Source organism: Chlorocebus sabaeus, chromosome 12 (genome assembly GCF_047675955.1).
Source record: "Chlorocebus sabaeus isolate Y175 chromosome 12, mChlSab1.0.hap1, whole genome shotgun sequence".
Lineage (NCBI taxonomy): Eukaryota > Metazoa > Chordata > Mammalia > Primates > Cercopithecidae > Chlorocebus > Chlorocebus sabaeus.
In genome coordinates, this window is record NC_132915.1 from 99,604,713 (window position 1) to 99,631,148 (window position 26,436).

The following is a 26,436-nucleotide window of genomic DNA, read 5'->3' on the forward strand; positions in this document are numbered from 1 at the left end:
CAGGCTGGAGTGCAGAGGAGAAATCATAGCCCTCTGCCACCTCAAATTCCTAAGCTCAAGTGATCCTCACATCTCAGCCTCCTGAGCAGCTGGAACCACAGGCACATGCCACTATGCACTTCTTTCTTTTCTTTCTTTTCTTTCTTTTCTTTCTTTCTTTCTTTCTTTCTTTCTTTCTTTCTTTCTTTCTTTCTTTTCTTTCTTTCTTTTTCTTTCTTTTTTTTTTTGTAGACAGGGTCTTAATATGTTGCCTAGGCTGGTCTCAAACTCCTGGCTGCAAGCCATCCTCCCACCTCGGCTTCCCAGAGCACTGGGATTTCAGCCATGAGCCACTATGCCAGGCCTAATTTTCTTTCTTGATGATGGGTTAGACCCTGACCACTTACAGTCCTAGTATGGAGGGCATGTTTGGGGCTGAGGGGAGGGAGTGGCAGTACCCAGACCCTGGCAAGCCCCTTCTTGAAGAATCTTCTCATTCTCTGCCCCTGCCCTCTTCCTCTCCGCTCCCATCCCTGTTTTGCCAGGTTCCTCCTCTGGTTCCTTCTCCCCACTCCACCCCCAAGACAAGCCTGGCGTGTCCTGACGCCTGGAAAAATTATACCCATTCCCAGCCAACCAGGGCCAGGGCTAAGAAATCCACAACCAAATGCCTGCCTCTTCCTTCAAAGCAGTTGCTTCACATTTGGGATTTGGGGTTGATGGACAGATGATGTCATCGGCCCCAAATCCAAGGGGCCCCTTGCCTCCATCTGCTCTGAAAGCAGACAGCCCTACTGGGCATGCAGAGGAGGCCTCGAGCTCAGAAGACAGACTCACTCCAGCCACATGAGCCAGGAGTTTCAGGAAGGGTGTCTGGGCCCCCTCACTCATCTCCAAAGCCAAGGAGTTACCTGGACACCTGGAGAAGAAATATGGCCAGGGTGGCACCCAGCTGACTCAGTTCATGTATTCCCCTACACCGTCATGCTTGGCAGCACAGAGAAAATAGGAACACAGATTCTGAGCCTGTCAGACATCCTGCTACAAAGTGTGCTTCAGCCAGGTGCAGTGGCTCATGCCTGTAATCCCAACACTTTGGGAGGCTGAGGTAGGTGGATTGCCTGAGCTCAGTAGTTCGAGATCAGCCTTGCAACATGGCGAAACCTCATCTCTACAAAAAAATACCAAAATGTACTGGGTGTGGTGCTCACGTCTGTAATCGCAGCACTTTGGGAGGCTGAAGCGGGAGGATCACCTGAGGCTGGGAGCTTGAGACTAGCCTGGCCAACACGGCGAAACCCTGTTTCTACTAAAAATACAAAAATTAGCTGGGTGTGGTGGCACACACCTGTAAACCCAGCTACTTGGAAGGCTGAGGCAGGAGGATCGCTTGAACCCGGGAGGCAGAGGTTGCAGTGAGTCAAGATAGTGCCACTGCACTCCAGCCTGGGTGACACAGCGAGATTCTGTCTCAAAATAAATAAATAAATAAATAAATAAATAAATAAATAAATAGCTGGGTGTGGTAGTACATGCCTGTAGTCCCAGTTACTTGGGAGGCTGATGTGGGAGGATCGCTTGAGCCTGGGAGGCTGAGGCTGCAGTGAGCTATGATCACACCACTGCACTCCAGCCCAGCAACAGAGTGAGACCCTGTCTCAAAAAACAAACAAACAAAACAAAACAACAAAGTGTGTTTGAGACAAACTGGTTAATCTCTCTGAGCATCAGTTTTCTCCTGTGCATGTTTTCTCACCTGAGACACAGATACCCGCATCAGAGAGGTGGTGCTGGTGCTACCTACGTGCAGGACTCAGTGCCTGAATGAGTGAGAGGCTGTTTGTTCACGTATTTAGTCACCTGCCTGTTATTGTTTCATGTGACATGAAATTCAGGGTGGCCATATAATTTATTATCTGATCTGAGACACTTGTGAGTGTGAAAAGGGGCACTGGGTTGTTTGTTTGTTTGTTGTTTTTGAGAAGGAATCTAGCTCTGTCACCCAGGCTGGAGTGCAGTGGCGTGATCTCAGTTCACTGCAACCTCTGCCTCCCGGGTTCAAGCGATTTTCCTGCCTCAGCCTCCTGAATAGCTGGGATGACAGGCACGTGCCACCATGCCCAGTGAATTTTTGTATTTTTAGTAGAGACAGGGTTTCACCATGTTGGCCAGGCTGGTCTTGAACTCCTGACCTCAGGTGATCCACCTGACTTGGCCGCCCAAAGTGCTGGAATTACAGGCGTGAGCCACCGCATCCGGCCAGGGGTTACTATTATGAATTATGCCAGGACAGCAGGCATCACCCAGGACCATCCTGGGGGCACATGCGATTCTTTGTGGGGAGAGAGTTCCAGTTTTCTCAGAAGGATTCATTTGCTCTCGTCATCCAGGTGTGATTATTAACAGCAACCCCTTTCCCTCTGCAAGTGTCTTGCTTTGGATGATCAACTTTAGGGTCACCTTGGTTGTCTGCAAAGGCCACTGCATTGGGGGATTCATATTTTACATTATACAAAATGGCGGCGTCTTGTCTGCTGGGCCCTTCGCCACGTGCTGATGTCTGGGTGTCCCGCCAAGAACTTCCAGGAGAGTTTAAGCAATGGAGTCACATTTTTAGGGGCAGCAAACCCTGCTGGTTGCAGAAGGAGTTGGGACCCTCTCCACCTCCTCCCCAGCCCTGCCATCACTCCCTGTGTGACCACGGGCCAGTCCCTGCCTAGCAAAATGCGGGGATGTGTCTCCAAGAATCCTGTCAACCTTGACCTTCTAAGATTTCCTATTACCCAATGACCCTGGGGAATTTCGGTAAAAATTGGGATGCACGAGACATCACACCATCATATGGCTCACCGGTCACACCACGAATCCTGGGTCTTCCCTGTGCCAGGCTCTGGGCAACTGCTGGAAGCCAAGGCATATCCATCACCACTCCTGTTTCACGGGAGGAGAGAGACGAAGCCAGCAACAGATCGGCCTATTCAACTCAGCATCAGGAGAGAACAGGTGCCAGAAGGCAAGCAGGGATACAGCCCAGTGTATTGTGAGCTTACAAAACACCTTCAAAGGCCAAAATCACATTCCCCCAATACCCCACTGCCATATCTGCTGCCTCTCAGCAGTCAGAAACTCCTACTCTCTTCCTGAGGAGCACAATGATTTTGAGGGTTCCTTTGGGGACTGACATCGCTTTGTGATTTTAGTATTCATGGTCTCTGAGTCTCAGTCTCCTCATCTGTACAAGGGGCAACAATCACTACCTCAAAGTGTAGTTGAGAGTATCAGGTAAGGGAACGGACAGGAAATGTGGTTCATATGCAGTTCATGGTGCTCCCTGCAGGTCGTAGGATTCGAGTCTGCTGGTTGAAACAGCAGATGTTAGAGTGGGTGGTGGAGGGAAGTTCAGGGAGGTGCGGGGAGGTGGGAAATCAGCGAGTGCGTTTCTGCCTCTTGATGGCTGCGTGGCCTTGAGCAAGTCCCATCTGTAAAGTGAGGGCGGGAATGATAATCCTCGATAACTTCTGTTTTTTCCATATTCCAGAAACCGCCTGGGTGTGGGGTCTCCAACTGTGTCAGGCGAGGACTCAGTCAGTGGCAGTCACTGCCAAAGGCGGAAGGAGATAACCGGTTAGCAGGCCGTGTCACAAGACCAACAACGCATAAAAGACAAAATGCTTCCCCGCGGCAGGAAGCGCTGATGACACACTGCGCTTAAAGTATTCCTCCAAGCCCCACCTCATTCTTCCCGGATCCTCTAGCCTTGGAGTACAGCCTCTAACTCTTCACTGAGCATTTTCAGGAGTACAATCTCAGGTGACTACCCCAATCCTGCAAGGGAGGCTGCCTGCCCCGCTTTGACAGATGAGGAAACTGAGGCCCACATCGGGGGAATGGAAGGCAGGAACTTGAACTGCGCAGAAGAGGCAGACTGAGTTTTCAAGTCTCAAAAGAACCTATGTCTGGACTCTCAAAACAACTCTACAGATGCCTGGAGCAGAGTTTTAAAAATTAGCTCCAAAGCTAACCTCGCAAACAGACATTGGGACCCGTGGAGAGAGCACTCTTCTCTTCCTCTCCAATGTTCCTGTCGCCAGCCAAACCATAAAATCTTGAGGGCAGAGGCCATAGCTGAAACGTCTGTTCCCTCCCACAATATTTAGAACAGTACACAGAGTGTTTGCTCTATGCGGATTAAACAGAGCAGACACTTGCTCTATGTGGAATTTGTATGTGTGTGTGTGAGACAGAGTTTCACTCTGTCGCCCAGGCTGGAGTGCAATGGTGCGGTACCAGATTACTGCAACCTCCGCCTCCCGGGTTCAAGTGATTCTTCTGTCTCAGCCTCCCGAGTAACTGGGATTACAGGTGCCCGCCACCACACCCAGCTATTTTTGTATTTTTAGTAGAGACAGGGTTTCACTATGTTGGCAAGCTGGTCTTGAACTCCTGACCTCAGGTGATCCACCCACCCTGGCCTCTCAAAGTGCTGGGATTACAGGTATGAGTCACCTCGCCCGACCTCTATGTAAATTAAATGCAAATCATTTGGAATACTATGCAGTCATACAAAGGAAGCAGTTTTTCTGGAGCTAACAGGAAATGGTCTCCAAGAAGTGAAGAAAACATAAGATATACGATAGTGTAGATTGTATGCTATTATATGAGCAAAAATTAAGAAGAAATACATATACATTTGCATATACATGACCATATACAGGTGCATACATATATACACGCCCACACAAAACACACTGTCTGGGACAGCATATATTTGGCAACATTGGCTCCGTCCAGTGATAAGAACGAGGTGGCTGGGAGGTAGGGGTAGAAAGGACACTTTTCACTTTGTCCCCTTCTGTGCCTTTTGAATTTTGAACTGTGGGCATGTATTATCTATTCAAGAAACAAATTAAACCTTTTTAAAGTTAAGTAACTAAAAAGTGAACCTGCTACTTTATAAAGTGAGCCATATGATGGTGTGATGTCGCCTACATCCCTATCCTGACCGAGATTCCCCAGGGTCATCGAGTAACAGGAAATCTTAGAAGGTTAAGGTTGACAGGATTCTTGGAGACCCGTCCCCGAATTGTGCTAGGCAGGGACTGGCCCGTGGTCACACAGGGAGTGATGGCAGGGCTGGGGAGGAGGTGGAGAGGGTCCCAACTCCTTCTGCAACCAGCAGAGTTTGCTGCCCCTAAAAATGTGACTTAACTGCTTAAACTCTCCTGGAAGTTCTTGGCGGGACACCCAGACATCAGCACGTGGCGAAGGGCCCAGCAGACAAGACGCCGCCATTTTGTATAATGTAAAATATGAATCCCCCAATGCAGTGGCCTTTGCAGACAACCAAGGTGACCCTAAAGTTGATCATCCAAAGCAAGACACTTGCAGAGGGAAAGGGGTTGCTGTTAATAATCACACCCGGATGAGGAGAGCAAATGAATCCTTCTGGGAAAACTGGAACTCTCTCCCCACAAAAAATCCCATCGCCAGGAAGCTGGCAAGATGATATTTTGTAACAAAGCAACTTCAAAGGAACATGGCCTGATTCTAAGTTCTTCTTGCCTCTCCTGTCTCCCCTACTATCCCTTCCCCTAATACTGACAACGATAAAGGACTTGAGTTAACCCGAATTCATATCCTGGCTGTTTTCTGAGCCTCGGTTTCTTCATCTATAAAACATAAATCATGACGCCTATCTCAAGGGATGCTATAAGAATTAACTGTCTCCCACAGAGCCAGGTGCAGAGAAGGTGCCCGGTAAGCAGTAGTTTCTCTTCCCTTCGTGCAGAGAAATAATGAAACAACACACACTGAATCCTGAAACTCTTTGGGGTGAATGGAGATAGACTTTCTCCCAGACCAGATGAACAACACCTCGGTGGGCAGAAGCGTGAGGCACCGTGTGCAGGGAGACGCTGATCCTAATTCTGGGTGCCATTTTGCAAAGCAGCGCTTCATGATGACTCATTTTGGGACCCCCTAAAAACTCCTTTGAGTTAAAAACAAAAGTTGAGTGGGGTTCAGTTTGCATTGTACCTTATCACTCCACTGTGCCCTCGTCAGGGTAGCAGGGTACTGCAGGGAACTCAAGGATCTCTGAACAGGCTAAACCTGATGTTTGCCCTGTAGCGTCACCAGGAGCTGGGACCATCTGCACAGGGCCCAGGACAGAGGGAAGGAAGTAGCCATGAGGGATGGAGGAGAAGGAGGAAGGCCAGGAAAATGGGGTGCAAAGGATTTCTCCCCCCTGCTCCCACCCCTCCCATCTCTGAATTGTAGTCCAAGGGGGAGGCGGACCCCTGATGCAAAAGCATTCCTGGGTCCTCCTACCCATCCCTGCTTTATTTTTTCACCAAACTTTTTTTTTTTTTTTTTTTTTTTCCGAGACAGAGTCTTGCTCTCTGTTGTCCAGGCTAGAGTGCAGTGGTGTGATCTCAGCTCACTGAGACCTCGGCCTCCCGGGTTCAAGTGATTTTCCAGCCTCAGCCTCCCAAGTTGCTGGCATTGCAGGCATGTGTCATCATGCCTGACTAATTTTTTTATTTTTAGTAGAGACTGGGTTTTGCCATGTTGGTCAGGCTGGTCTTGAACTCCTGACCTCAGGTGATCCACCACCTCGGCCTCCCAAAGTGCTGGGATTACAGAATGAGCCACTGCGCCCAGTCTTCACCAAACTTCTTATCTTTGAAATGCCAGACATTCACAGGGTCTTCCTCCTATCCCACTATCCCACTTTGGCTGAAGCCCCAAGAAATCAGGGCTAGATTTTGTTCACTCCTGTATCCCAGGACAAGGCTTCTTTATTCCCCTAACACTCAGCCTGCCTGCCTGCAGCCACACCTACCTCTGTTGATTATCACTGGCTCTGTGACCTGGGACAAACTGCTTGACATCTCTGAGCCTCGGTTTCCTAACTGGAAAATGAGGACATCACAAGTATCTATCATAGGGGTTCTGTGAAGCTGGGGAAGGGCTTTGCAAACAGTAAAGTCTTACACAGATATTGTGTGTTGGGGATGGGGGCAGTCCTTTTCCTCCCAGTGGCCTGATGGGGCTCCCAAAGTTTCCTTCAAAAGGGAGTTTCTGGTTCTTGCTCTGTAGCTTAACTGAATAGCTGCCAGAGTATGGGACCTGCCCTTCACATAGTAGGCCCCTACTGACTTCTCCCACCCCCTCAGTCAGGCCTCTGCTCAGATGTCACCTCATCAGAAGGGCCTTCTCCCAGCACCCCCTATAAAAAGCACCCCTGGGTCCTCCTACCCTTCCCTGAGTTATTTCTCCACCTAACTTCGTATCCTCGAAAAGGCAGATATTCACAATGTCTTCCTCCCACCCCATCCCTCCCCCTTGACTGAAGCCCCAAGAAAGGGCCATATTTTGTTCACTCCTTTATCCCAGTGCCTAGAAAAGTACCAGGCCCATGGCAGGTGCTCACAGATGTGTCGGGTGAACCAATGAATGAACTGATGTTTGCTGCACGAATATGGCCAGTTATCACAAATCCTCTAGTAACACGGCAATACGCTGTCTCAGAACTTCGATTTCTTTCTATTATTTGTTGCAGTGTTTATTTCTTCTATTTAACTTTTCAATCTGTCTGACATTTATTGTGGTGTATATCATGTGAGGCAAGGCTGTAAACAGATCTCCAGATAAACGGCTACACAATTTGTGGAATGATCCATTTTCCCCCCATTGGCTTGTGATGTCTGCATTTTCATCCACAAGAGCTAGGACCAGGCCGGCTCCTGTGGGCCAGCTGCTTCCTTGTCTGCCCTCTTGTTCCAGCAGCCCAGGGCTATGCTATTCCTGAGGCAGGGCTGTCTAGTAATTGGACACACAGGTACTAGAATTAGACAATCTGCCGTCCACTTTCTAGCGCAACCACTTACCATCTGCGTGACTCTGAACAAAAGAATTTGCTTTTTATTGTTGTTGTCCAGGCTGGAGTGCAGTGGTGCGATCATAGCTCACTACAGCTGCTAACTCCTGCGACAAGAGTTCCTCAAGCGATCCTCCCGCCTCAGCCTCTCGAGTAGCTGGGACTGCAGGTAGGCACCACCACACCCAGCAAATTCTTACATTTTTTTTTTTATAGACATGGGGTTTCGTTATATTGCCCAGGCTGGCCTCAAACTTCTGGCCTCAAGGCATCCTCCCACCTCGGCCTCCCATAGTAGTGGGATTACAGGTGTGAACCACCACATCCAGCCTGAAATTTCATTTCTAAGCCTCATTAAGCCCCTCTGTAAAATGGGCACAAGGGTAACGTTGGCACACATGGTGGACGCTCAGTTGGTGTCATTATTACACATCACGGCCAGTTAAAGCACCTTCACTCATTTGGCAAACAGAAGCCCGACACGCATTCACCCTGTGCCCAGTACAGTGCTGTGCCTCAGCAGGCAGTCAGAGTCCCTGGCTCCAGCCCTCCTGGGGGGCAGCGCAGTTCTGAATATGGAGGGGAGGCGGCAGGGGTGGAAACGACCCAGCCAGGAGCGGCCGCTCTCGGCGCGGGGAGGAGGTGAAGTGAGAACTGAGCTGCTTGGGTCCCAGGGAGGCTCTGACTTCTAGAGGGCGCGTTCAGCATTCTTTAGTGGGGACTTTTACCACTTCCAGAAACCTCTGCACATTGGCTCTTGCTGGACCTTGGGGGCCACAGGAAGTGGGAGCTCCAGATGAAGAGTCTTGGCACTTTGAGGGCGGGGGGCAGGGCCTTCCCCTCATCGGAATACTCTTGGAGCCTACTTCAGTGCCTGCATTCAGCTGGTGCAAAATAAGTGCTTGTTACTTTGCCAATTTCAGTATGACTAGGACTGTGGCAGGAGCAATGCTAGGTGATGGGGAATCCGAAGATGCACGGGAGGAGTGCAAGGGTTGGCTGCCTGCAGACCCTCATTGTAAGTCTGGAGCCGGAGAAGAGGGGGAGACGCCGGACTGCGCCCTGCGAGTCTGGGCCTCAGTCTTCTCATCTCTGAAATGGGGAAGGGGTTCCTCTGCCCAGCGGATCGGCCGCAGGACTTGGCGGAGTCGAGGGGTCCAGGCCCAGGAAGGACGCCGTCGGGGCGCCCCCCGCCCCTCAAGCTTGCGTGGCGGCAGCGCGCACGAGCGCAGGGGGCGGCGCGGCCCCGCGGCGGGGAGGGGCGGGGGCGCGCGCGCGCGGGCCCGCGCAGGCGGCGGCGGCGGCGGAACCGAGCGGACTGGCGTGCGGCCGCGGCGCCGCCAACTCGTGTGGGACGCACCTCTCTAGCCGCCCGCGGGCCCGCGCACCGGTCCCCCCGCGGCAGCCGAGCCCGCCCGCGCGCCAGTGAGTAGCCTGGGGCTGGGGCCGGGCCGGTGGGGCCCCGCGAGCCGGGGAGGGGCGGGGGCCGGGCGGCTGGGCCGTCACCCCTAGCCGGGCCGAGGGCGGGCGCGCGCCCGGGGCTCCGCGGGGGAGAGCGGGAGGCGGGCGCGCGTGTGGCCGCGCGGGGAAGAGCGTGTCGGCGGCCGGGCGGGCGGGGGCGGCGGCGTGTCCGCGTGTCCCGGGGTGTGCGCGTCCCCGGCGGGTGTGCGTGTGCACCCCGGAGCGTCTGGTGGCGTTGTTGGGGTGAGTGCGTGCGGGGACGCGGGCATGGCTCCCGGCTACCCACTTCCCGAGTGGGGACGACGGGCGGAGGAGTGTGCCGGGCGCCGCAGGGAGTACGTGCGGGTCTCAGGGAGTGTGTGTGTGCACGTGTGTGCATTCCAAAGTGATTTGTGTGCACGCACATGCGTGAGCCCAGGAGGGCGAAAGTGTGCCTGTGTGGGTGTGAGTATAACGAGTGTGCAGGACCGCGGGAGCGTGTTTATTATTGAGGTTGAGGGCCCCCTTTGCGCCCACCAGGCCTTTGCACAGTGATGGCCCCCAAGCCAGGGAGCCCGTGGAGTGAGAAACGGCCTGGCATGGGCTGGGGGTCGGGACTGGGCCTGATCTGGTGAACCAGGGGCCGGGAGGACAGACTCAGAGCCTGGCTGGGCCTGACAGAGGCGAAGGTCTCAAAACCAGGCTGTGGCAGGGCCACTGGCAGGACCCTCTCTGCACACACAGGCTGGGCGAGCGGAGGCTGTGGTGGGCCTCGGCCGGGCACCCGAGGACGGTGTTTTCCTAAATACCCTCCGGGCTCCCCTGTCTTTGTTCTTGACTCTTTCCAGCCAGGCCTGGGGGGCTGACCTTATACTTGCCTGTGTATGTGGGTGCCTCTCTGCCCGCCCTGCTAAGCAGATGGATCTTTTGATTTATTTTTACCTCGCTTAGGCTCCAAGTGTGAGTCCCAGGACGGTAACAAATTGATCACAGCGGGCTTGGGACACCAGCTTTCGGGGTCTGTCCTTGCAGTTTTGACTGACAGGCTTTTGTGTGTGTGTGCGCACTCTCTAACTGTTGAAAATCTTTGCAGTTGAAAGTCTTAATTGCTTTAAGGCAAACTTTAGAAACTCCAGAGCTCCCTACTTGCTCTGACTTTTCCAAATTCAGCTTGCCTTTTCTGGGAGAAAATGTCGCCTTAGTTTGGTGTACAGTACGTGCAGGCAGGTCTTGAAGGCACGTTTAAAAACCGTGTAGTTAATGGAAGAAGAATTTCATTGAAAGGGACGCAGAGCCGGCTGGAAGCGCCTGCCCCGGACTCAGCGAGTTTGGACTCAGCGAGTTTGAGCTTACCGAGTGAACTTTGGACGTCTTCTTTTAGCAAACAAAACCTGGAAGGAAGCAAAAAAGACCCACATTCTTTTTCTTTTTTGTCCTGAAAATGAAAAAAAGAAAACACCTTCTGGGTTTGCTGGAAATGCCCCCTCTCCTTCCCCCATCAAGGCCAAGCCCTCCCTGCATCCCCCACCCCCAAATAAAATATGCCTGTGGGGAGCCGTGGAATGAGTCACTCCCTGGCAGAAAGCCTGATGGGCAAACATTTGGGAAGGTTCTTGCCTAACTTCCCAGAAGAAAAGGCCCAGGATTTAAAATGGTCCCTGTGGTTTGTCAGCCTCTGCCGTCCCGTCTGCTTCGGAAATGACTAAAAAGTAGTTTGTATCTCCACAAAATAAAGTCTCAGACTGAAGGCCTTAGACCCAGGTTGGTCTGGATTTAGAGCTGTTTGGGTTTCCAGAAATGGAGCGCCTGGCTTTAACTGGTGGCATTTCTGGTGGGTTTGAACAAGGGCAGAGGAGGGAAATGGGGAGGAAGTTCCCATTTACGGAGCAGAAGGGACTGTGTGCTGGGAGCCGTTCTAGGGGGTGTGAATCTCCCAGTGCTCTTCTGTGACAGAAAATGCTTTTGGTTTTGTGCACAAGGAAACTGAGGCACACAGGGGTCAAGCCTGTGTCCTGGGGTAGCTGAGAGGAGGTGGGGGCAGAATCCTAAGTCACCTGCCCAACCTCACAGCCTTTCCTCTTTCCACTGCACTTGGGATATGGTATTTGACTGGCTGAGGTGCACAGACCTAGTGCTGAGTACTTTAACACACATCTGTTCATTTTCTTCTCATCGTAGATAGGGTTTATTATCCCCATTTCACAAATAAGGAAACCGAGGTTCAGAGACGTGACCTGCATAATTTCGTTAAAGTAGCACCATGACAGATGGTCCCCGTTTACTTTTACTTATTTATTTATTTTTGAGACAGCGTCTCTGTTGCCCAGGCTGGAGTACAGTGGCGCAATCTCAGCTCACTGCACCCTCTGCCTCCTGGGTTCAAGTGATCCTCCTGCCTCAGCCTCCTGAGTAGCTGGGATTACAGGCACATGCCACTGCACCCAGATAATTTTTGTATTTTTAGTAGAGATGGGGTTTGACCATGTTGGCCAACCAGGCTGGTCTCAAACTCCTGACCTCAGGTGATCCACCCAACTCAACCTCCCAAAGTGCTGGAATTACAGACATGAGCCACCATGCCTGGCCATGTCCCCATTTATTGAGGATATACTGTGTGCTACGTCTGGTGCCGTATTTCCCCCAGTCCACTCACCAACACTGAGATGGGAACCATCATGATGCCCATTTACAGATGAGGAAACTGGGACACAGAGAGATGAGAGAATGCGCCAAAGACCATGTACCAATACACAGCAGAGCTGGATTTGAACCCAGGCTTGTCTGAGCCAAGCCCATGGTCTCCCCACTGTACTAGGAAGGTGGCAGGCACCGGGCTGGGTGCCTGGCCTGCGCTGAGGTTCAGTGTCATTTTCCTGATCTTACAGAGAGGGAGGTTAAGTAACTTGGGCAAGGTCATAAACCTGCAAATGGCAAAGTCGGGATTTGAACCCACGTCTCTGATTCCAGAGTTCCTCACCTTAAACCACATCTGGCTGCCTTTGTCGTGCTTTGCTTCTGTTGCATGCTGCAAAGCCAAGTAGGTTAAGACAGGCTAGGTTCCTGCAGGGCTGGGTTGTGCGAGACCTGGGAGAGGTCTTCCAGAAGGTACTGCTGGCCTTCCTCGCCCAGGGCCAGAGCTATTGGAGAGAAAGGGCCGCCATTCACATTTTTTCTTTTCTTTAAGTGCCCCAGATACTTTTCATAGGGTAAGTGTCAAAACAGTTGTCAAAAAGAGAAGAATATTTCCTTCCTCTTCTCAGGCTAGACCAAGCAAGGGAGTTGGAGGGTGGAGAGTGGAGGGCCCTGATGAATCATCCAAGATTAAATACGGGTAGCCACTGCCAGACTTGTGTGGAGATGAGGCTGGGACACTGCTCGCAGGAAGAGTCCGGCGTTCTGACCCCCCGATGTCACCTTCGCGGGCCTGACTCACAGTCCTAAATATCTGACAGCGTGATCATTTCTAGGTAGGCTTCTTGTCACTTGTCATTTAAGTCCCCTGCCTGCCTTTTTTTCCCTGCTCATTTCCATTTTGATCACGGCTTCTACTACGTGTGCTTGAAATGAATGTTGTGTGTGAGGACCTGTGTGGTTTGGGCCGTGTTGTGCCCCCCGTCAGTGTCCTTCGGTGTTGAAAGGAAAAGGTATTTCTCTCCCTTCCATGTATGTTCTGCAAATTGACGAACATTTGCAAATTGCTTTGAGATGCGTTAATTTAAGGTGTGAAATAATAGATCTTGTGCGAAGGCTCAGCCACATTTCTGGCATTGATGGATTTTTCTCCCGTCTGGCCTGTGATTTGGGGAGGTAAAAATAGTCCTTGTTTCCACATTTTTATCTTTTTTTTTTTTTTTTTTTTTTTTTTGCTGACATCATTCTTAGGAAGTGGCATGCACATGCCATGGAACTTTACATGGAACATGGAGCTGTGGGGAGCAGGAGTGCTCTTGGAGTGAGGGGTGGTCTGCGGTGGCCAGGGTACCTCCTGGCTGTCTGTGAAATGGCTTTGAAATGAGCAGACACTGTTGAGGGCCTCAGTGGCTTTTTGGTATTTGGCTGTCTTTTCACTTATGACGCTTGGGTAATGGCAAGATAACTTTTGGGGAAAATGTTAGTTTAAAAAGAAAAAAAATCAGGCCAGCACTTTCCCTCATTCCTGTCTGAGCTGGTCCCTTCCTTTGGCCAAAGCTGAACTAAACCCATGGCCTTCTCAGACTCGACTTCCAGACGGAGGAGCCGACATCGGGGCAAATCAGTTGGTGGTGTAATTTCCTGTGACATTAACTTTGGGAACTTGAACTTGGAGTGGGAGCTAGCATTTTGACATCTGTCCCTCTAACAGGACTTGCTTGTGTGGACACAGACCCACATACACGGGCTGCGCCATTGTCTCCAGTTCTGGATTTTTCCACAGATGGCTTCTCGGGTGGTCTGGTGGTAAAGGCGCAGGTCTTCTAGCCAGGCCTTTAGCAAGGGCAGGATCACAGCACCCCACCAGACCTGACTGGCCACCGCCACTGTAGCTGTGGCTGGGCAAGTGGGGGGGCCATGGGAATTGAAAGATGGGGTGGCCAAGATCTGAAATGCATTCAGTTGCAGTGGCCTGGATCTGCACGGAGCCGTTCTTTCTTTCTCTTAGACATCTGCGTGATGGTGACCTCATAGAAAAGAAAAAAGGGGCTTTATGTGGGAATTCCATAGAGTGTGAAGGAATTTGGACAGGGGAAGGGGGAGGGAAGTTGCCATTCAGAGCCTGCAGTGCCTGCATTTTCCCCGAATTGTTTAACCCTCATGCTTCAGAATTAGGCTGAGGTTTGCGGGGTGGGTCATGTTGACCCGGGTGAACAGAGATCCCTTTAAGAAGAACTCCATGTTCCAGAGGCGCGTTCTTACTGCAGGTGAGTGGCAGTATGGGAATTAGTCCACGGGCCCCTTCTCGAATGCCTGCCCTCTCTTGTTCCTTGTCCTCAACGTCGTTGAAACTTGGGCTTGTTGGGAAGACACCTGCAAAAGGATGGATGCACATGACCTTCAGCTCTAATGAATCCAAGCTGCTGATGAGGAATTCACCGGGCTCCCAATCCAGAGAGCTTCGCACATACCCACTGGGGTTGAGATGAGCACTGGGTTTATTTATTGTGGACTTTTGGAGTCGGAAGGACTCTTGCCAGCCATTTGTTTCACAGAATGGAACCTGAGGCTCAGAGAGAACAAGGCGCTCCCCTGCAACCGCATTGAGAGCCTGGGCTCGGGCACCTGATGGAGTGAGTGAGGCTGGAGTCCCAGACCTGCCTCTCCTGAGCACGTTGCCCACTGCTCTGAACCTCAGTGTCTTCATCTGGAAAACAAGGACAATATTATGACCTCAGAAAGTTTGGGGGAGGAACTAAGTGAAATAATGCATTTCAGATGCTCAGCACCTCGTAAGTGCTTGATGCTCATTCCCCGAGATTACATGAGAGACATGGAAAAGCTTTAATGACCAAGGACCCACCCAGGGTCACTCAGCCAGGACCCATAGTCCGTGGCCCAGAATGGCTCCAGTGCCCCTGCATTGAGGCCCTAAACAAGGCCGGAAGTGGGTGCCGGGGACCCCTCTGGATTCCACCAGAGCACCTTCCTAGGATCATGGCTCCCAAAACGGAAGGGAAGGAGACAGTGCAGTTTGCAAAGAGGCAGGATTTAAGCACCAGGGTGGCCCTGTGGCACCTCAAGAAAATGTTTGCCTCTCAGTGTCTGCTCTTGTCCCCCCCCCCAAGGCAAGGCCATAAGTCCTCGTTGTGGTGTTGGAGGTCTCTGAAGGCCCTGAGAGCTGTGTCAGCCACGGTGCGTTATGAAGCAAGGCAGATGTTTTGTTAATTATTTACACAGCGTCAGCCCTGCAGAGGACTGCGCTGACAGGAGCGGCTGGCACAGGCCTGGCTGTGGGGCAGAAGTGAGCAGCCCTCTTCACCCAGCAGTCCTCCGGAAAAGGTCTACATAGCAAGGCCTGAGGGAGTCCTGCACATTTTGTGTACCCGCCCCCTGCAAAGCCATTTGAGTTTCCCTTAAACTGGCTCATTTTCCTGAGCCGGTGGAGAGATCCTGGTCCTCTGGAAGTGGCCATCCCTCTGGGGCGGCTTCTGTGCCAGCTCATCACAGCCTAGACCCAGCTGTAGTCTGTGTGGTAGGAGAAGGTGTCACCAGGCGCTGGAGGTTCACTCCTCTGCAGTCATCTCATGCAAGGAGGGCTTCACGGGGGCCCAACCTCTACTCCCTCATCCGGAAAACAAGCCAGTGACACCAGGCACCAGCCCTGTGATCCTCAGGCACCCCTGGGGGTGATGTGCCTTAGAAATTCAACTTTAGGATTAGAATTCCGCTAAGAGGTTGTACTATATGACAGAAAAGGTAATCTAAAAGTCACAAAGACCAGGACGGGCCTGGTGGCTCATGCCTGTAATCCCAGCACTTTGAGAGGCCAAGGCAGGCAGATCACTTGAGGTCAGGAGTTTGAGACCAGCCCGGCCAACATGGCAAAACCCCATCACTACTAAAAATACGAAAAAATAGCTGAGCGTGGTGGCGTGCACCTTTAATCCCAGCTACTCGGGAGCCTGAGGCGTGAGAATCACTTGAACCTGGGAGACGGAGGCTGCAGTGAGCCGAGATCACGCCACTACACTCCAGCCTGGGCAACAGAGCGAGACTCTGTCTCAAAAAAAAAAAAAAAAAAAGAATTCTGCAAAGAATGGTGCCTGGCATCAGAGCTTTCCCTGAAAGGCCACTAAGAATGAGGAATGTGAGCTCCGGAGAGGCGAAAGGGGCAAACCCACCTTCCTGTTGCCTGTTTTACATAAGGAGGTTTTGCATAGGAGTCATTTTAAGATACATGAAATAGCCAGAATAGATAAATCCACAGAGACCGAAAGCAGATTGGTGGTTACCAGGGCCTCTGACGGGGGGGATACTGGGGAGCAACTGCTTAAAGGACATGGGTTTTTATTGGGGTGACGCAGTTGTTTTGGAACCAGATGAAGGTGGTGGTTGCACAACATTGTGATTGTAATAAATCCCATCGAGTGGTTTGCTTTAAAATGGTTAAATTTATCTGAGAAAAATGTTAAACAGAAAAGTTTTGGCCAGGCACAGTGGCTCACGCCTGTAATTCCAGCACTTTGGGAGGCCGAGGCAGGCGGATCATGAGGTCAGGAGTTTGAGACCAGCCTGACCAACATGGTGAAACCCTGTCTTTACTAAAAATACAAAAATTAGCTGGGCATGGTGATGGGCGCCTGTAATCCCAGCTACTTGGGAAACTGAGGCAGGAGAATCACTTGAACCCGGGAGGCAGCGGTTGTAGTGAGCCAAGATGGCGCCACTGCACTCCAGCCTGGGCAATAGAGTGAGACTCTGTCTCAAAACAAAAAAGACAAGTTTCTCTTGCTTAAAAAAATAAATAAATAAAAGCATGAAACCCTCTCCTTTTACACATGGGGACACTGAGGCCCAGAGAGACATCATGACCAGCCTCAGGTCCCACATGCAGCCTGCTGCTGTGCAGCCTAAATCAAATCACTGTCCCAGCTTTCAGGCTAAGGCTCTGGTTGTGACACCTGGGCCTGGACTGCGGGTGAAAAGTTTTGATGCAAAAACACAGACCTTCCACTGTCGTGTGGGCTAAGGGGACTCTCTTCTGCTAACCAGAGATGCTTATGCTGCCTGGTGTGTGGTACATTCTCTCATTCCTTCAAGACGTATGTCTAGATAGAAGTCCTGTGTCAGGCATTGTGCTGGGAGCCTGCACAAAGACCCTCTAACGGCCCCAGCCATTGGCCTCTCACCACCTGGTGGGGACAGAGGCTGTCACAGCCCCTTCTTAGGTGCTCTTGATCGATTTGCAGGTGGCGTCTTTTGGAATGCACTCTCTAGGGAAGTAGGAGAGCTTGCGGCAGTGAGCGGTGTTTGAACCCACCTGGGGGGAGACGTGGGGTTTGCCAGAGGCCTGAGAGGGCTGGGGTGAAGGGGAGGTAGACCCTAGGGTGGGGAGGCAGGTGGGGCCAGGAGGTGAGAGCCGGGGCTTTGGAACTTCCTTCTGCTTCTTTGGCCTTTGCTCCTGTCAGTAGATCACCTTCCCAGGCACTTGCCGTGGCTCATGTTCTAATCTAACCCTTAACCTGAAGGAACGTGCTTCATCCTCCCAGTGATGCTGTGATGTGGGTACCATTGTGCCCAATTTATAGATGAGGAAGCAGAGACCCAGAGAGTCCAGGATCTGTGGTGCTTGACGAGCATCTGCTTGAGTGCTGTGAGGACACCCACAGCCTGGGGGTCTGAGCTGAAAATCGGAGGACAGAGGCTGCCCTCTGGAAGTGACCAGGATGTGGGCTGTGAGCTGCCCAGGTCAGGGCCTGGGTGAGGGCCCCCAGGCAGCTGGAAGGAACAGCGTGCACCCAGGTACCATGCCAGGGCCCCTGAACATCCGTCTTGTCATCACATAGTTGTAACCTGCATCACAGACTGAACATGCACTCCAGGAGGGGGTGGGACTGGGTCTGTGGACCACAACGGTATTCTCTATGCCCAGCATCGTGCCTGGCACATAGGAGGAGCTCAATTAATATTTATTGAGTGAATGGGAAGTTTTAAGTGGACATGCCGCGGCAAGATCTTTGGAGAATGTTTATATGGAGTGAATGCATCTGTTAGCAAACGTTCCTCACTCCCCTCAGTGGGCTGCTCAGGGCTGAGTTGAGCTGAGCTGGCGTTTCCCTGGGAGAAGAGGTTTCTTAGAGAAATGCTCATCCTCAAATTATTCCAATGAGGAGGGACCTAAGCCCAGAAGGGCTCTACCTCCCAGAGTTACAGGCTCTCCTTCCTATGCCCCTTCCCTGCAGAGGCAGCTCCCACACGTCTGCATAGGAGGGCTTTGGGTTGGAATGGGTCAGTGCTGGGTCTTAAAGCTGCATTTTCTACCAAGCACGCACTTATTTTGTTGAGAGGGCATTTTTTGGGGGGGTTGCTTTGAGGAAAGGCTAAGCAAGCCACCTCATGGCACAGACATGACTTTTCAGCAAATAAGCAGGACCCCAGATTCCACCCCGTCTTAGAAAGCAGGAAACCCAGCATTGAAAGAGGAAAGATTCTGTAGCTGATGTGGCCTTGGCGGGCCACCAGGGTGGATGCCCAGATGGCAGGATCACTGGGCACCACATGGCACACAGAAGGGAGCAGAGGAGAGGGAACCCGCCCTTGGGTTTGGCAGGTCCGGTCGAGTCCGCCTGGATTCAGTTACACCAGGATCTCGAGTGGGCCCGGCGTGCCGGACTGAGTCAGTGTGTGTACATTTCCTTTGTTCATCTCCCCCGGGAATGTCGTTGCCTTTTGTGTTTGTTTAAAATGCCAGCCTCCTTACCTAACCCAAGAGGAAATGAGGACTGGGTTTTTGTCTGTGCAGAGGCTGGGACAAGTGTGGGAGCTGCCTGCTCTTGGAGCCAGCCTGGTGGCGACAGCGTGGCATTTGGGAAACATTCTGTGGTTTTCTCCAAGGGGTAATGGGCACACTGGGTGCTGGGCTGCCCCTAGGCTGGGCACCAGGACCCTGAAATGAGAAAGCCTTGTGACCGGGTTTCACGGTGCCATTCAGCAAAGGATGGCTGAGCACCACACGCCTTCTTGGCCCCTGGGGAAACATGCAGGAATCAGATGAGGTACCTGCCCCATCTTCCTAGGGAAATGTGCAGAGAAAGTGCTTGCACTCCGAGCCAACACCTTTCACTCATACACACCTTTATGGTGTTCTGTGTCTTCAGACATTGATCACCTGTAGGTGAGATACATCATGGCCCCACTTTCCAAACTCCCAAAGGGGCAGTGATCTGTAGAAGCATTTAGTGCCATTCAGGGATGGGAGAGGCGGTTTGGAAGATGCTGTCTGCTGTGCGAAGTCCCTGGATGCTCAAATGGCTTATGGGGTGGCATCTTTGAAATTATACAGTCAGGACATATGGTCACTGTGATGTGCTAATGTTAGCAATTGAGATATTTAATTACCCAGAAAAACTCCTTTTCCTACCCAGTACAGGTTACTGGAGAGCCTTTATTTCTTAGGAGGAGGGTCTTACACAGTGTAATTTGGACCATCAGATAGGGAGTCATTATCCCTCATTCATTTATTAGCTAATTAAGTGGTTTATCTGGTCACACATTTATTCCTTCAGTTGCCATTCATCCAGCACTGTTTGCTGATGTACCTGGCCTGGTGCTGGGCACCGGGGGTGGAATGAAACAGAACAAATATGACTGAGTCCCTACTGTGTGCCAGCCCATAGAGTGTGCTGTGTGCTGCAGGTGAATGCATTCACTTCCCAGTGGACATGTAACGACCACCTACTGTGTGCAGACTCGTGGAGGCACAGAAATGTAAATGGCACCGTCCATAGTTGTTTGGACACACGTGGTGTTTTGATGGGATCTTTGGTCCTACCCCTCTCTCTGCTTGGTGTGATACACCCAGTCAGCCACTGTTCACAGGCCACGTGGTGACATCCCCAGAATGAACCAGAAACAATCCAGATGCCCCAGGAACCGACGTGAGAGCAAGGCATCCGCTTCACACGTTGTGTCTCAGTTCAGCGTCTTGCCACCACCCAGCATTTTGAGACAGAATGTGAGATCGCGTAGTTGGCTAAATACATAAATATTTTATGTCTCGATATTCTGAAAATGAAGCCCAAATGCACAGAACTGCAGCACATCAGTGCTATAGATCATATGTTATAATAATCTGATGACATGTTGTTTAAATATTTATGGACTGATGCGACATGACAATGGGGGAGAGAGGAGGCTCAGAGCAGAGTCTCGGCAGATGCGGAAAGGAGGGAGCAGATTCCTGTGATCCCGAGAAGCGTCACAGGACGCCTGGGTCTCTGATGTGATGTTTGGAGTTTTATGACAAAAACAGTGGCTGACATTTATTGAGCACTTGCTGAGTGCCATACGCTTCACTGATACCATGTCATTTAATCATCACAGCATCCCCAGAGGATAGGGCTCTTATTAACCCCAAGTTACAGAGGGGACACTGAGGCCCAGCCAAGGCAGTGGTCCACCCCAGACCCCACAGCCAGCAAGTGGCTCAGGAGCAAATCCAGGCTGACCCCATTCTGCATTCTAGCTCTTAATTACTGTGCCCTGCTGCTCTAGGGGTGACAGGTCATATCCGAAAACCCCCCACTCCTGCTTGGGTGACCCCTTGCTTGGTACTAACTGGACTTTTTTTTTTTTTTTTTGAGACAGAGTTTTACTCTTGTCACCCAGGCTGGAGTGTAGTGGCACGATCTTGGCTCACCGCAACCTCTACCTCCCAGGTTCAAGCAATTCTCCTGCCTCAGCCTCCCGAGTAGCTGGGATTACAGGCACCCACCACCAGGCCTGGCTAATTTTTTTTTGTATTTTTAGTAGAGGCGGGTTTCACCATGTTGACCAGGCTCGTCTCGAACTCCTGGCCTCAAGTGATCTGCCTGCCTCGGTGAACTTTCTAAATCACAGGAAAGGAAGGTGATGTCTGTAAAATGTCAGGTGGGGTTGGAAGGCACAAGGAATGAATATCTAGCCCAGGAGGGGCAGGGAGTAGTGTGGAAGGGCCACTGCATCCCAGTGCTTGGCACATAGTAGGTGCTCAGGAAACGTGGTTCTTGAGCCTCTGCCTTTCTCTTTGTTGTTGGTTTTGCAGAGTCGTTAAGGGGGTTTACTGCAGACTGTCCCCCATACAAGTGTCCTGTGGCCCCTGAGCCTTTGCCTCAGCTTCTCCCTCTCCCTGCAGTGCCCTGGGAGGAATCAACTGACAGCCCTTTCAGTCTCCCACCATACAGCCAGTTAAGGCAAGGTGTTCCCCTTTTATAGAGGAGTCTCCTAGAGCCAACCGCAGCATCCCTGCCTTTGGAAGCCACCCGGAATGTGCCAGCTGCAGTGGCTGTTCCTTCCATGCCGCCCATCCCCCTGTGTGCTCCATCCCCCCACATCTGCCGCTGTTGGTTCTGCCTGTTGCGTTACTGCTCTGTGACCTGGATCCCCTCCAGCACAGAGGTCTCGAAAGGTTGATCAGACATCCTCAGCACCTAGAGTGGGGCCTGGCACACAAGATGGCAATAAACGGCCAGCCATGGAAATTCACCCGACAAGACCCACAGGGCGGGGGCTGAGTGTCCGAGAGGCCTCTTGGGAAGTGATGGTCTTAGACCTAATGGTGTCTTCCCATTCTGCAGAGGCCTAGGGGTGTCCCTAGGTCCCCAGAGTGGGAAGGGACAAGTCAGAAGGCAACGGAAATGGAACGCAGGGCCAGCTACAAAATTTGTGGGGCCCAGTACAAAATGAAAATGCAAATTCCCTTGTTCAAAAAACAGTAAAATACAAGAAAAAAGTTTTTTCCTTTCCTTTGCAATCTCTCTTTCCATCTGTCATGATGTTTTTTGTTTGCTATTTAATGTCTCACCCCCTGGGTACAAGATACTTTCAGGGCGAGCGCAGACCTCACGGGTGCGGGCGCACCTGCCCCCGACCCTCCTGCCTGCATCTGGGCCCCTGCTGCAGGTAGCGGGTGGGGGAGCAGGCAGCTGAGTACCCATCCTGGGGAGGCAGCTGAGACTCTGTGCTTCCAGCACGTGCTCCATTATTCCACCAGACTCCACTTAACACAAACTCAAAGATGACATGAAGCGTTTCAGGACAGTGAAAGCGCAGCATGAAGCCCTACGCTTGGGGCTCCCTTCTTAGGGCAGGGCTGGGTCATTTGGACATGAAACCAGCCTGATGGGAGGGGCCATAGCACCCACACACACATTTCACACAGAGCAGGGGCCTTTTATTGGTTCTCTCCATGGGGCTGGGGCCAGATCTAATTTGAAGGGAAAGTTCTGTATTAAGCACTGTCTGGAGACTGCTGCCCTGGCAGGATAGTCGGCCAGCCAGGGGCTCTCCTTCCTCATCCTGAGCCTCTGATGCCAAAGATACACCGTGGTCAGCCCTCCCTGACTTAATCTTTCACACCATTGCCAGAGATTTTTGCACTAACAAACCCATCCCCTCTGACTTCCGTTCCTTGAGTGACAAGGGTCAGAAATCAAGTGACGCAGTTGCCAACCTTCTCACACGGGACCAGCGCCAAACACGCGGTGCCCCAGAGATCAGAGAGGGCAAGGAGCTCAGATTCCACCAGCCATCACGCTGTTCCCAGCCCTGAAATGGGGAGGCTCAGCAGCCACAGGGAGTGACGTCGGATTACTCTGAAAACATGGATGAGGAGGCTCAGGTGCGGGTTACTTACTTAGTACCCATTGTGCACCAGAGACCTGGCCAAGTACTTTCCGTGTGTTGCCTTCATTAATCCTCGTGGGCTTTGAGCTGATCCCATTTTTCAGATGAAGTTAACTAAGGCTCAGAGAATGAAGCTGCCAATACAAAGCCATAAGCCACACAGTTTGAAAACTGAGATTTGAACCCAGGCCCTGGCCCCAAAGTGAGTGCTCTTTGCATGTGAATCCCAGGCACACTGGCTGGCTGAGGTCCCTCCCGGGCTGGGCCTCTTGCCCCCACTGTCCGCTGCATCTGTGTGGGGGCAGGACAGGGGCCAGACCTCAGTGCGGCTGCCTGTCCACTCCTGACCCTGAGCAGTTACCCTTGTTCTTGGCAGGAAGCAGATCTCAGGGCCATGGCTCCAGCTTTTCTCCTGCAAGGCCTGGCCAGCTCTGTGGCTGTACTTATGCCCAGAGAGACAGGTGGCAGCGGCAGAGTTAGGCACACCTGGCCGCGAGTCACACCCACCTTGTGCTCACCGTGTCTCTTGGGCTTGTCACCAGCCACTCAGGTCTCCATTTTCCCATTTGTGGAGCAAGGGGTAATAGCAGTTCCTGTCTCTAGGGCAGTTTTCCTGATCCCTTGTGGTAAGGGTATATAGTCCTCAGTTCCACGCCAGGCCCAGAAGTGGCATTTGATCCTCTGTGTTGACGGTAAGCAACATGGTGTGGGGTGAGATCGGAGCCTGGTGGCCCCTGTGACACTCAGGAGCACCTCCCCAGGTCAGGGCATGTTGGTGGGCTCTCAGCCCAGAATTGCCCTCTGTAAGGAATTCATCCCTTCCTTGTTTTCTTTGTTCATTCCTTTTATCCCACAGAGCCAAGCGCTCTATTGAGATACGGTAATGAGCCCCAGGCATGAAGTCCCTGCCTGCACAAGGCTGGTGCTGTGGTTCCTAAACAAGAAACAGGTGCAGGGTTCCTGGCCAGGCAGCACTGGGGAGAGGTAGCTGGGACAGCGTGGTGGCCCATGGCTGCCACAAAGAATGGAGTTCCTTCAATGTCTTCCTTCCATTAAAGGGCAATCCCTGGGGATTTAACATGATGCCTTTTGTGTGAGGTTCCAGCACTCCCAGCGTCCTGGGAAGGCCTCATCGGGCTTTGCTTTGCTTCAAGGTGTCTTTTGAGAAATCGGTTTTTCTAGTTGCAATGTGGGAGTTTTCCCCAGGCTCTCCTAAGACTCAGAACCTCTCCCCCTAATGCTGCTGGTCATGGGGACCCGCCTGGGCCAGGCCCTGGTCACATGTGATCGCATCGACTTGTCTCAGTGACCTTGAGAGGCAGGTCCTATTAATTCATTTTACAGGTGAGGAAAGGGAGGCTGAATGAGGCTGCATCATTTGCCCAAGAGTGCCCAGTGTGCCCACTGCCAAGTCAGGATTTGAACCCACGCCTGTGGCTTCCAGACCACACTCTTGGAACCACTCTGTCCTGGTGTGAATGGATGTTTTTTAATTCTTGGCAGCAGAAAAACCACAGGTTCTGCTCAAAGCAGTAGACTCTCAGCGGACACCTACCATGTGTCAGGGCCATGCTGGGTGCTGCAGGAGGGCAGTGCAGAGAAGAATAGAGACAGATTGTTGGCGCTAAATTGGCCTGAAAAATGACCGTTTCCGCATGAGCCAGGATTGTGTTGACTGCTTGCTCCAAGGCTGTGAGGTTCATGTGACAGATGAGGAAGTGGAGGCTCAGAGAGGCTGTGTGGTTTGCCGAGGTCACACAGCCCCAGGCAGCCTTATTCCACATCCACCTGCTCTGTCTGCCATCATCCATGGCGGTCTTCGGACTAGCTCAGGCCTCCCCAACATCCTGCATTTGGATAAACTGAGGCCTAAAGAATAATTCAGGGCTTGATCCCGAACGGGGGCGGGGACGGAACCCTTTGCATACTTGTGGAAATGGACACTCATTCCATGGCGAAATTGCCTTCAAAATGCCACCGATTCTCAGGGCAGGAGAAGACCTAAGAAATGACAGCGGGCAGTCAGGGCACATGTGTCTGTGACAGCAGAGGGGCCCGTATCTACCCTTCCTGGGGCCGACAGCCAGGGTGATGGGGTTTTATAGCATCTGGAACAGGCAAACCTTTTATAACAAAATGTTTCCAAAGCTATCCCATCCCACCGTTGGCAAGCAGTCCTTAAACGGCAAAGAAACAGCCGTGCTCCGTATTCATGAAATGGTGAGCTGGCATTTAGGCCATTTATTTAAAGCGGGAGTTGAGGAGGCTAAAGACTTCAGTTCTGAGCCGCGGCTCGCGGCCTCGCTGCAGCAGGGGAGCGTCATCTTCAGGGTTTTCTTCCCATTTACGGGTTTTTTGTTGTATATTTGTAAAATGAGGCTTCTGCTGGCAAAAGCAGGTTTTAGCGAGTGCGGCAGCTCTTTCAGGACCTAATAAGGCCCCAACGGAGGGTGAATTCCAGCAACACTTTCCTTCCCCCCAGGGCCCCCCCATTCCATCTTGCCTCATACACTTTGGGCACAGGGTACCATTCATCTTGCTTCCCATTAATGGAATTACTGCCATCACTTCTGCAGGATGAGATGGGCCCTTTGGAACTGCCTTGGGGACAGAGGCAGGATTGGCCGCCAGGGGATTTTGCTTAGAGGGGAAGGGAAAAGAGAGAGGGAGAAAACTCTTACAAATGGATGCTTCCTTGGGTGGTAAAGATCCTTGGCCATGGAAGACAGAGGCCGCGGAGCCCATCCAGTCTGCTTCCTGCTCATGTCCCGTGTGAGCCTCGCAGTGGCAGGGCATGTGATGGCCCCAGTGGCAGATGTGAACGGAGCTTGACACCTGTGTACCATAGCCCCTTGACTTCAGAAGCAGGGAAGGAGGGGACCCAGGATTTACGGGCTGCTCACAGATGCCTGGCACTGTGCTGGCCAAAATTTGGGGACTGGTATCTCTGTCCTCATTTTTAGATGAAACAGCAGAGGCCCAGAGAGTGTAAGCTTTGAGTCACACAGCTCATAAGCAGTAGCGCTGAAGTTTGAACCTCAGTCTGTCCATTTTCGTGGAGGACCAGCAGTGCCCCTCCTTGAGGCTCCAGGAAGCAGCAGAGCGAGGACTCACAGTCCAGGTACCTGTCAGCAGCCTGTCCCAGCATCACCTCCCAATTCCCTGGGAAAGTGAGCAGACATCTGGAGGGTTTTTGCTTTCATATAAGAATGCTGGTCGAGGACAATGCTGAATGTCATGTATTCCACTGGGACATCTGATAGAATTTCAGGGGTCTGGGATCCTGAGGATGAGGGAGGGAGGTGGGGAGCTGACTGGTCTGACACACTGTGCTTGCCATCCTGCATGTCCGTTTGCAGCAGGGCTGGCAATCATTGTCCTCTCCAGTTCCGGCTCGATAGATTGATAGGGGCTGCCCGAGATGCCATGTTGAGAAGGCTTTGGAGACTGGCATTGATTAGTAGTGTCTGCTGTGTGCACAGGAATGAAGAGATGGGTGTGAAAAGGACCAGACCTAACTTAGTACAATTCTTAACCTGAGCAGAGACCCCAGGGGCACCAACCCTGCTTCGTTCTCATGATTAGTTCATTGTGTGCCTCACCACACTTCCATCCCAGGAAACTCCAGGAGGGTGAGACTGTGCACAGCACATAGAATGAATTCCACATATAACAGAAGGAAGGATTGATGAAGGCTCTGCGGCCCCCAAAGAGCCAACAGTTGGAATCCTACAGTGAATGTTTTTAAAAACATATTTTTAAATGTCTAGGGATGAGATCTAGGTGCCCACTTATTTAAACCAGGGCCATTCCATCCATGTCACTAACTTGCTGGATAT

General features: G+C 51.9%; 1 protein-coding gene across 4 annotated transcripts in view; it reads left to right on the plus strand.

Annotated features, from left to right (window-relative positions):
- The first annotated feature begins 8,863 nt into the window (after positions 1-8,863).
- Positions 8,864-26,436, plus strand: part of NEK6 (NIMA related kinase 6) — a 96,340-nt gene continuing 78,767 nt past the window's right edge. The window contains exon 1 of one of the 4 annotated variants that reach the window (XM_073021914.1): positions 8,864-8,879. The gene's annotated coding sequence lies outside the window, so the exon portion shown is untranslated. Of the gene's footprint in view, positions 8,880-9,149; positions 9,287-9,442; positions 9,566-12,659; positions 12,769-26,436 lie in introns of those variants that run through there. The other 3 variants (XM_037994018.2, XM_008006304.3, XM_008006302.3) reach the window with 3 other exon arrangements.